The following is an 11,018-nucleotide window of genomic DNA, read 5'->3' as shown; positions in this document are numbered from 1 at the left end:
AACTTTTCGCAGGTCATTTGGCAGGTAGTTTCAAATACTCACAGCCTCATACCGAAAAGAGTTCAGTTCATACCTTATAGTTTTCATGTTCAAGCGCTTCTCGTTATAATCAGCTTCTGAATGTATACACATGCTAAAAAGTATTTCATTTGTTAATAAGTAAAAATTAGAGTTTGTATACAAAGGAAGAGTTATAAAATTGGTAATATAATCATTTAAAACAGATCGTAAAACTCTCTCATTTATTAGTTGCAGCTGGCTATAAATCTAAGAAGACAGTAATCAGAGTTTGATAAAATGAAAGATTTATAGATTAACATCTTCACTGTCCAATTCTTTTTAAACTGCCAGCTGCCTGGATACTGTCCTGCATATATTTGAAATGTGTTTATCAAAATTATTTAGACTGTCAATTTCGACTCCCATCAATTTCACTGACTCTTTACAAGTAATGTTGGTGCTAGCGACTTAAAATGAATAAACTGTTTCTAAAATGTTTCCCGAAGGAGATGGATTGGAATTTTTCCGGGTTAACCTTTACTCAATTTTCATAAAACCAATCTATTAAAATAGTTGCTTCATTTCCAGGACATTTTCATGAATAAGTGTTGTCATCAGTATAATTATAAACTGAAATTGACATATTCGAAAATATCATTGATGAAAATATTAAAGATCACTTGCCCATGTGTTGAACCCCGAAGGACTCTATTTATTAATGGAACCCAGCCACTCATCCCGGGCCCTAACCTACCATCTGATTCCTGTTTTCTAGGTAGCCCTGTCTGAGGCACAGCTTTGTCGGGCACTCCATAGGCAGACAGTTTTTCTAGGAATAGGTCATCGGGGAGACAGTCGAAGGCCTTGGGCAGGTCCATCAAAATGGTTCCAACATAATCTTTACAACCCAAGGTTCTCTTCCAGTCCTGGAGCAGTTTCTCATAAACTTTACACTAACTGACCTATAAATAATTACTTTTGTCTAGTAGGGCACCTTTCCTGAAGTTGGAAGTTACTTGAAACTTGTTACTTGAGACTTTCCGGCAAAATATAAATTTTAAAAAATCACCATCAATAAACTGGACATCTGCATGTATAACTGTCGGAATTTTAAATCTCGGTTATAAGGGATCAACATCATCGACATCTACATATACCATGTGGATATATAACACTCTATTATAATCAGTCAACACGAGCGCCTTCTTCATATACCATGTGGATATATAACACTCTATTACAATAAGTCAACACGAGCGCCCTCTTCATATACCATGCGGATATATAACACTCTATTACAATCAGTCAACACGAGCGCCCTCTTCATATACCATGTGGATATATAACACTCTATTACAATAAGTCAACACTAGCGCCCTCTACATAAACCAGGCGGATATATAACACTCTATTACAATAAGTCAATACTAGCGCCCTCTACATATACCAGGCGGATATATAACACTCCCTCATAATAAGTCAACACTAGTGCCCTCTACATGTATACCTATATACGGATATATAAATCTTACTTATGATACGTCAACATCAGCGCCAACTACAACTTATCCTGTAAGATATATAACTCTAACTAATTAGCGCCCTCTAAAAGTATGCCTGTCTGATATATAACTCTAACTAATGGTAGTTCAACATTAGCGCCCTCTAAAAGTATGCCTGTCTGATATATAACTCTAACTAATGGTAGTTCAACATTAGCGCCCTCTAAAAGTATGCCTGTCTGATATATAACTCTAACTAATGGTAGTTCAACATTAGCGCCCTCTAAAAGTATGCCTGTCTGATATATAACTCTAACTAATGGTAGTTCAACAATGGCGCCCTCTAAAAGTATGCCTATCTGATATATAACTCTAACTAATGGTAGTTCAACATTAGCGCCCTCTAAAAGTATGCCTATCTGATATATAACTCTAACTAATGGTAGTTCAACATTAGCGCCCTCTAAAAGTATGCCTATCTGATATATAACTCTAACTAATGGTAGTTCAACATTAGCGCCCTCTAAAAGTATGCCTGTCTGATATATAACTCTAACTAATGGTAGTTCAACATTAGCGCCCTCTAAAAGTATGCCTGTCTGATATATAACTCTCACTTATGGTAGGCCAACATTAGCGCCCTCTACAAATATATCTGTCGAATATATAACTCTTTCTCATGGTAGGCCAACATTAGCGCCCTCTACCAATATATCTGTCGAATATATAACTCTTTCTTATGGTAGGTCAACATTAGCGCCCTCTACAAATATATCTGTCGAATATATAACTCTTTCTCATGGTAGGCCAACATTAGCGCCCTCTACCAATATATCTGTCGAATATATAACTCTTTCTTATGGTAGGTCAACATTAGCGCCCTCTACAAGTATGTCTGTCGGATATATAACTCTTTCTTATTGTAGGTCAACATTAGCTCCCTCTACAAGTATGCCTGTCGGATATAAAATTCTGTCTTATAGTTGGTCAACACTAGTGCCCTCTACAAGTATGTCTGTCGGATATCTAACTCTTTCTTATTGTAGGTCAACATCAGCGCCCTCTACAAGTATGCCTTTCGCTTATATAACTCTCACTTATGTTAGGCCAACATTAGCGCCCTCTACAAATACGTCTGTCATATATATATCTCTCACTTATGGTAAGTCAACATTAGTGCCCTCTTCAAATATGTCTGTCGAATATATAACTCTTACTTATGGTAGGTCAACATTAGCGCCCTCTACAAGTATGTCTTTCGGATATATAACTCTCACTAATGACTGGTCAGTGTTAGCGCCCTCTGTAATTGCGTCATAAGATAATTCAACTCCAGAGACCAGTACATTCGGTACACAGCAAAGGCACACTGTAACCTTACATTAATGGCGGAACACTTTAGCCATAGACAACTATCCTATACTGAAGCTTACCCCTGGCTTTTTTGTCGTTATTTTCGTACTTATAGGTGGAGCTGATTCATTGTCCGGTACCGATGGGCTGACTACGTGAGGACACGTTTGTAAAGCCCTCCTTTATAGCACATTTGACCCCAATACTACATAGAAATGTATACAAATGCATGGCCATAGCATGAGATTTGCCCCCTCGTGTACTTCACCTCACAGAAAGGCTCACTTGGCATGCTTCCTAACTTACTGTCAGCCCCTATGGTATAGACCGCCATTGTAATTTATTTGCTCTGTTGGGTAGGGCAAATCCTTTCCGCATTATAGAAATTCATTACAAAGTACACAAAACGTGCATATCTCAGTTTTAAAAAAATCTCCAAAGTACAGAAAGCTTAAGGATTCTTTCTCCTAGAGCTTCCGCCATGTCGTTAATCACCGCCATGTATTGTGTCGCCATTTTAGCGGTCAACACCTCAGCTTTAGAGAGTTTTGACAGCTTTAGGTCTATCTACATTTGTGTCTTCACATACCAGTTCCATCTTTCGTAAAATCAGAGCATTACCTAGCATCCCTGATGTGGTCAAAAGCGCTTCTCTCACCCAGCCAGTCTCGATCAGACAAATGTTTTAGTACATAGGATACTGCTGCGTTTTCCTTCTTCCTGTTTCCAAGATTCCAATCGATTTTTGATAAAATATTTGAAACAGAAGATGTTACAGTGTTCTCGTCTGTAAAAGATACTGATTTTATTCTTGAACAAGCATATAAAACATCGGTGATTGCGTTATTTCCATGTTTTAATCGCTTTTAATCCTTGCTTAATTGTGACATGGCGAGGAAATTGAGTGTTGCTGTGATGCCGTAGGAGCGGATGTAACACTATCTGGTGACGGATCGAGCCCGACCATTCTCCCTCTAAGTACGCACAGCGCAAATTACATCTTAGATTTATTTTCGCATCTTTTTATCAGATTTAAATGCTTGTTTATGGCACCGGAGTGAAATTTACAACACTCGATAGACAGGGACATCTTTTGTGATTAGAATAAGCATGGACATAGCCCAGCAAAGCTGTCACGATAAGCAGAATATTGGAACTTATGGAGGCCATATATCACTACCAGGGCTAGTCAACAAGTAAAGGAAATGGGCTGATTCTGTTTATGACCTCCCGGCGGAGCGTGTTTTTGTGAGTGATGCGGTCGTAACAGACAATTTGTAACATCTTGTAAGGAAAGAAAAGATAATTGAGTCACTGCTGTGATGTGTTATAACGTCATTTGTCAAGGCAGATTGGCAAATTTAAAATAAAGACCAATAAACGAAATAGTTCTACATTGCGGGCTCGAATTAGCGCAATAATACACCGACTGCCAGACATCTGACGCGGGGTTTTATTTTACAGAATCGTTTTAATTGCATTTGTTTGAATAATGTTTGGAATTTTAAAATACATTTGGGGAAACTAGATCCGGATCAGCGTGGAGTCGGATGTAGTTTCTAATAGAGTTTGCCCCAACTCTGGTCACGGTGGTGACACCGTCTGTGTACGACCACTCTATAGTTTAACATTCAGATTTATAACACACAATTTTTTAGACTTACTTAAAACATTCTTCATTTATCTACAATCTACATTTTAGAAACAATCAAGATGGATTTCCAGGCGGTAAATTAAGACATATAAGTAATTAAAACCCCAAAATTCATATCATACAATCACATAATACTGATGTTTTTATCATACAATCACATAATACTGATGTTTTTATCATACAATCACATAATACTGATGTTTTTATCATACAATCACATAATACTGATGTTTTTATCATACAATCACATAATACTGATGTTTTTATCATACAATCACATAATACTGATGTTTTTATCATACAATCACATAATACTGATGTTTTTATCATACAATCACATAATACTGATGTTTTTATCATACAATCACATAATACTGATGTTTTTATCATACAATCACATAATACTGATGTTTTTATCATACAATCACATAATACTGATGTTTTTATCATACAATCACATAATACTGATGTTTTTATCATACAATCACATAATACTGATGTTTTTATCATACAATCACATAATACTGATGTTTTTATCATACAATCACATAATACTGATGTTTTTATCATACAATCACATAATACTGATGTTTTTATCAGACGATTCCTCTTTAATCTTGCGTGCTTGTTTGAATTTTTAAACCTCCTCACCATTGTTCTAAATACTTTACATTTCCAAACCCCAATAATGATGACTTTCATTTTTACTTTACACACCTTTCCAACATTATCTTATATCTATACATTTCACTCCACTCCATTTTTCTTTCTGGTAATAAAACATTCCTCTCCTTTCTAATGTTGTTTCTGATATTTGAACATTCCACTCCTAACCAATATTGTTTCTGATATTTGAACATTCCACTCCTCTCTAAGATTGTTTCTGATATTTGAACATTCCACTCCTCTCCAATGTTGTTTCTGATATTTAAACATTCCACTCCTCTCTAATGTTGTTTCTGATATTTGAACATTCCACTCCTCTCTAAGATTGTTTCTGATATTTGAACATTCCACTCCTCTCCAATGTTGTTTCTGATATTTAAACATTCCTCTCCTTTCTAATGTTGTTTCTGATATTTGAACATTCCTCTCCTTTCTAATGTTGTTTCTGATATTTGAACATTCCTCTCCTTTCTAATGTTGTTTCTGATATTTGAACATTCCTCTCCTTTCTAATGTTGTTTCTGATATTTGAACATTCCTCTCCTCTCTAATGTTGTTTCTGATATTTGAACATTCCTCTCCTTTCTAATGTTGTTTCTGATATCTGAACATTCCTCTCCTCTCTAATGTTGTTTCTGATATTTGAACATTCCTCTCCTTTCTAATGTTGTTTCTGATATTTGAACATTCCTCTCCTTTCTAATGTTGTTTCTGATATTTGAACATTCCTCTCCTTTCTAATGTTGTTTCTGATATTTGAACATTCCTCTCCTTTCTAATGTTGTTTCTGATATTTGAACATTCCACTCCTAACCAATATTGTTTCTGATATTTGAACATTCCTCTCCTTTCTAATGATGTTTCTGATATTTGAACATTCCTCTCCTTTCTAATGTTGTTTCTGATATTTGAACATTCCACTCCTAACCAATATTGTTTCTGATATTTGAACATTCCACTCCTCTCCAATGTTGTTTCTGATATTTAAACATTCCTCTCCTTTCTAATGTTGTTTCTGATATTTGAACATTCCTCTCCTTTCTAATGTTGTTTCTGATATTTGAACATTCCTCTCCTTTCTAATGTTGTTTCTGATATTTGAACATTCCTCTCCTTTCTAATGTTGTTTCTGATATTTGAACATTCCTCTCCTCTCTAATGTTGTTTCTGATATTTGAACATTCCTCTCCTTTCTAATGTTGTTTCTGATATCTGAACATTCCTCTCCTCTCTAATGTTGTTTCTGATATTTGAACATTCCTCTCCTTTCTAATGTTGTTTCTGATATTTGAACATTCCTCTCCTTTCTAATGTTGTTTCTGATATTTGAACATTCCTCTCCTTTCTAATGTTGTTTCTGATATTTGAACATTCCTCTCCTTTCTAATGATGTTTCTGATATTTGAACATTCCACTCCTAACCAATATTGTTTCTGATATTTGAACATTCCTCTCCTTTCTAATGTTGTTTCTGATATTTGAACATTCCTCTCCTTTCTAATGTTGTTTCTGATATCTGAACATTCCTCTCCTTTCTAATGTTGTTTCTAATATTTGAACATTCCACTCCTCTCTAATGTTGTTTCTGATATTTCAACATTCCATTCCACTCCCATGTTGTTTCTGATATTTGAACATTACACTCCTTTCTAATGTTGTTTCTGATATTTGAACATTCCACTCCTCTCCCATGTTGTTTCTGATATTTGAACATTACACTCCTTTCTAATGTTGTTTCTGATATTTGAACATTCCTCTCCTTTCTAATGTTGTTTCTGATATCTGAACATTCCTCTCCTTTCTAATGTTGTTTCTAATATTTGAACATTCCACTCCTCTCTAATGTTGTTTCTGATATTTCAACATTCCATTCCACTCCCATGTTGTTTCTGATATTTGAACATTACACTCCTTTCTAATGTTGTTTCTGATATTTGAACATTCCACTCCTCTCCCATGTTGTTTCTGATATTTGAACATTACACTCCTCTCCCATGTTGTTTCTGATATTTGAACATTACACTCCTTTCTAATGTTGTTTCTGATATTTGAACATTCCACTCCACTCCCATGTTGTTTCTGATATTTGAACATTCCACTCCACTCTAATGTTGTTTCTGATATCTGAACATTCCTCTCCTTTCTAATTTGTTTCTGATATTTAAACATTCCTCTCCTTTTTTTAATGATGTTTCTGATATTTGAACATTCCACTCCTAACCAATATTGTTTCTGATATTTGAACATTCCTCTCCTCTCTAATGTTGTTTCTGATATTTAAACATTCCTCTCCTTTTTTTAATGATGTTTCTGATATTTGAACATTCCACTCCTAACCAATATTGTTTCTGATATTTGAACATTCCTCTCCTAACCAATATTGTTTCTGATATTTGAACATTCTACTCCTCTCTAATGTTGTTTCTGATATTTAAACATTCCTCTCCTTTTTTCAATGATGTTTCTGATATTTGAACATTCCACTCCACTCTAATGTTGTTTCTGATATTTAAACATTCCTCTCCTTTTTTTAATGATGTTTCTGATATTTGAACATTCCACTCCTCTCTAATGTTGTTTTGGATATCTGAACATTCTTCTCCTTTCTAATGTTGTTTCTGATATTTGAACATTCCTCTCCTTTCTAATGTTGTTTCTGATATTTGAACATTCCTCTCCTCTCTAATGTTGTTTCTGATATTTAAACATTCCTCTCCTTTCTAATGTTGTTTCTAATATTTGAACATTCCACTCCTCTCTAATGTTGTTTCTGATATTTCAACATTCCATTCCACTCCCATGTTGTTTCTGATATTTGAACATTACACTCCTTTCTAATGTTGTTTCTGATATTTGAACATTCCACTCCTCTCCCATGTTGTTTCTGATATTTGAACATTACACTCCTTTCTAATGTTGTTTCTGATATTTGAACATTCCACTCCTCTCCCATGTTGTTTCTGATATTTGAACATTCCTCTCCTTTCTAATGTTGTTTCTGATATTTGAACATTCCACTCCTCTCCCATGTTGTTTCTGATATTTGAACATTACACTCCTTTCTAATGTTGTTTCTGATATTTGAACATTCCACTCCACTCCCATGTTGTTTCTGATATTTGAACATTCCACTCCACTCTAATGTTGTTTCTGATATCTGAACATTCCTCTCCTTTCTAATTTGTTTCTGATATTTAAACATTCCTCTCCTTTTTTTAATGTTGTTTCTGATATTTGAACATTCCACTCCTAACCAATATTGTTTCTGATATTTGAACATTCCTCTCCTCTCTAATGTTGTTTCTGATATTTAAACATTCCTCTCCTTTTTTTAATGATGTTTCTGATATTTGAACATTCCACTCCTAACCAATATTGTTTCTGATATCTGAACATTCCACTCCTAACCAATATTGTTTCTGATATCTGAACATTCCACTCCTCTCTAATGTTGTTTCTGATATTTAAACATTCCACTACTCTCTAATGTTGTTTTGGATACCTGAACATTCCACTCCTCTCTAATGATGTTTCTGATATCTGAACATTCCTCTCCTTTCTAATGATGTTTCTGATATCTGAACATTCTCCTCTCTCTAATTTGTTTCTGATATTTAAACATTCCTCTCCTTTTTTCAATGATGTTTCTGATATTTGAACATTCCACTCCACTCTAATGTTGTTTCTGATATTTAAACATTCCTCTCCTTTTTTTAATGATGTTTCTGATATTTGAACATTCCACTCCTCTCTAATGTTGTTTTGGATATCTGAACATTCTTCTCCTTTCTAATGTTGTTTTGGATATCTGAACATTCCTCTCCTTTCTAATATTGTTTCTGATATTTGAACATTCCACTCCTCTCTAATTTGTTTCTGATATTTAAACATTCCTCTCCTTTCTAATGTTGTTTCTGATATTTGAACATTCCACTCCTCTCTAATGTTGTTTCTGATATTTGAACATTCCTCTCCTTTCTAATGTTGTTTTGGATATCTGAACATTCCTCTCCTTTCTAATATTGTTTCTGATATTTGAACATTCCACTCCTCTCTAATTTGTTTCTGATATTTAAACATTCCTCTCCTTTCTAATGTTGTTTCTGATATTTAAACATTCCTCTCCTCTCTAATGTTGTTTCTGATATTTGAACATTCCACTCCTCTCTAATGTTGTTTCTGATATCTGAACATTCCTCTCCTTTCTAATGTTGTTTCTGATATCTGAACATTCCTCTCCTTTCTAATGTTGTTTTGGATATCTGAACATTCCACTCCACTCTAATGTTGTTTCTGATACCTGAACATTCCTCTCCTTTCTAATGTTGTTTTGGATACCTGAACATTCCTCTCCTTTCTAATGTTGTTTTGGATATCTGAACATTCCTCTCCTTTCTAATGATGTTTCTGATATCTGAACATTCCTCTCCTTTCTAATGTTGTTTCTGATATTTAAACATTCCTCTCCTCTCTAATGTTGTTTCTGATATTTGAACATTCCTCTCCTAACCAATATTGTTTCTGATATATGAACATTCCACTCCTCTCTAATGTTGTTTCTGATATTTAAACATTCCTCTCCTCTCTAATGTTGTTTCTGATATCTGAACATTCCTCTCCTTTCTAATGTTGTTTCTGATATTTCAACATTCCACTCCTCTCTAATGTTGTTTCTGATATCTGAACATTCCCCTCTCTCTAATGTTGTTTCTGATATCTGAACATTCCTCTCCTTTCTAATGTTGTTTCTGATATTTAAACATTCCTCTCCTCTCTAATGTAGTTTCTGATATTTAAACATTCCTCTCCTCTCTAATGTTGTTTCTGATATTTAAACATTCCTCTCCTTTCTAATGTTGTTTCTGATATTTAAACATTCCTCTCCTCTCTAATGTTGTTTCTGATATCTGAACATTCCACTCCACTCTAATGTTGTTTCTGATATCTGAACATTCCTCTCCTTTCTAATGATGTTTCTGATATTTGAACATTCCACTCCTCTCTAATGTTGTTTCTGATATCTGAACATTCCTCTCCTTTCTAATGTTGTTTCTGATATTTAAACATTCCTCTCCTCTCTAATGTTGTTTCTGATATCTGAACATTCCACTCCACTCTAATGTTGTTTCTGATATCTGAACATTCCTCTCCTTTCTAATGATGTTTCTGATATCTGAACATTCCACTCCACTCTAATGTTGCTTCTGATATCTGAACATTCCTCTCCTTTCTAATGTTGTTTCTGATATTTAAACATTCCCCTCTCTCTAATTTGTTTCTGATATTTAAACATTCCTCTCCTCTCTAATGTTGTTTCTGATATCTGAACATTCCACTCCTCTCTAATGTTGTTTTGGATATCTGAACATTCCTCTCCTTTCTAATGATGTTTCTGATATTTGAACATTCCACTCCTAACCAATATTGTTTCTGATATTTGAACATTCCACTACTCTCTAATGTTGTTTCTGATATCTGAATATTCCTCTCCTTTCTAATGATGTTTCTGATACCTGAACATTCCTCTCCTTTCTAATGTTGTTTCTGATATTTGAACATTCCACTACTCTCTAATGTTGTTTTGGATACCTGAACATTCCTCTCCTTTCTAATGTTGTTTCTGATATTTGAACATTCCACTACTCTCTAATGTTGTTTCTGATATCTGAACATTCTCCTCTCTCTAATTTGTTTCTGATATTTAAACATTCCTCTCCTTTCTAATGTTGTTTCTGATATCTGAACATTCCACTCCTCTCTAATGTTGTTTCTGATATCTGAACATTCCTCTCCTTTCTAATGTTGTTTCTGATATCTGAACATTCCACTCCTCTCTAATGTTG

The sequence above is a fragment of the Ylistrum balloti genome, unplaced genomic scaffold, assembly GCF_031769215.1.
Source record: "Ylistrum balloti isolate Yb309-2 unplaced genomic scaffold, AGI_CSIRO_Ybal_v1 Utg369796, whole genome shotgun sequence".
NCBI classification, from domain to species: Eukaryota; Metazoa; Mollusca; class Bivalvia; order Pectinida; family Pectinidae; genus Ylistrum; species Ylistrum balloti.
The sequence above is the reverse complement of the archived record's forward strand: the minus strand, read 5'-3'. Positions refer to the sequence as shown.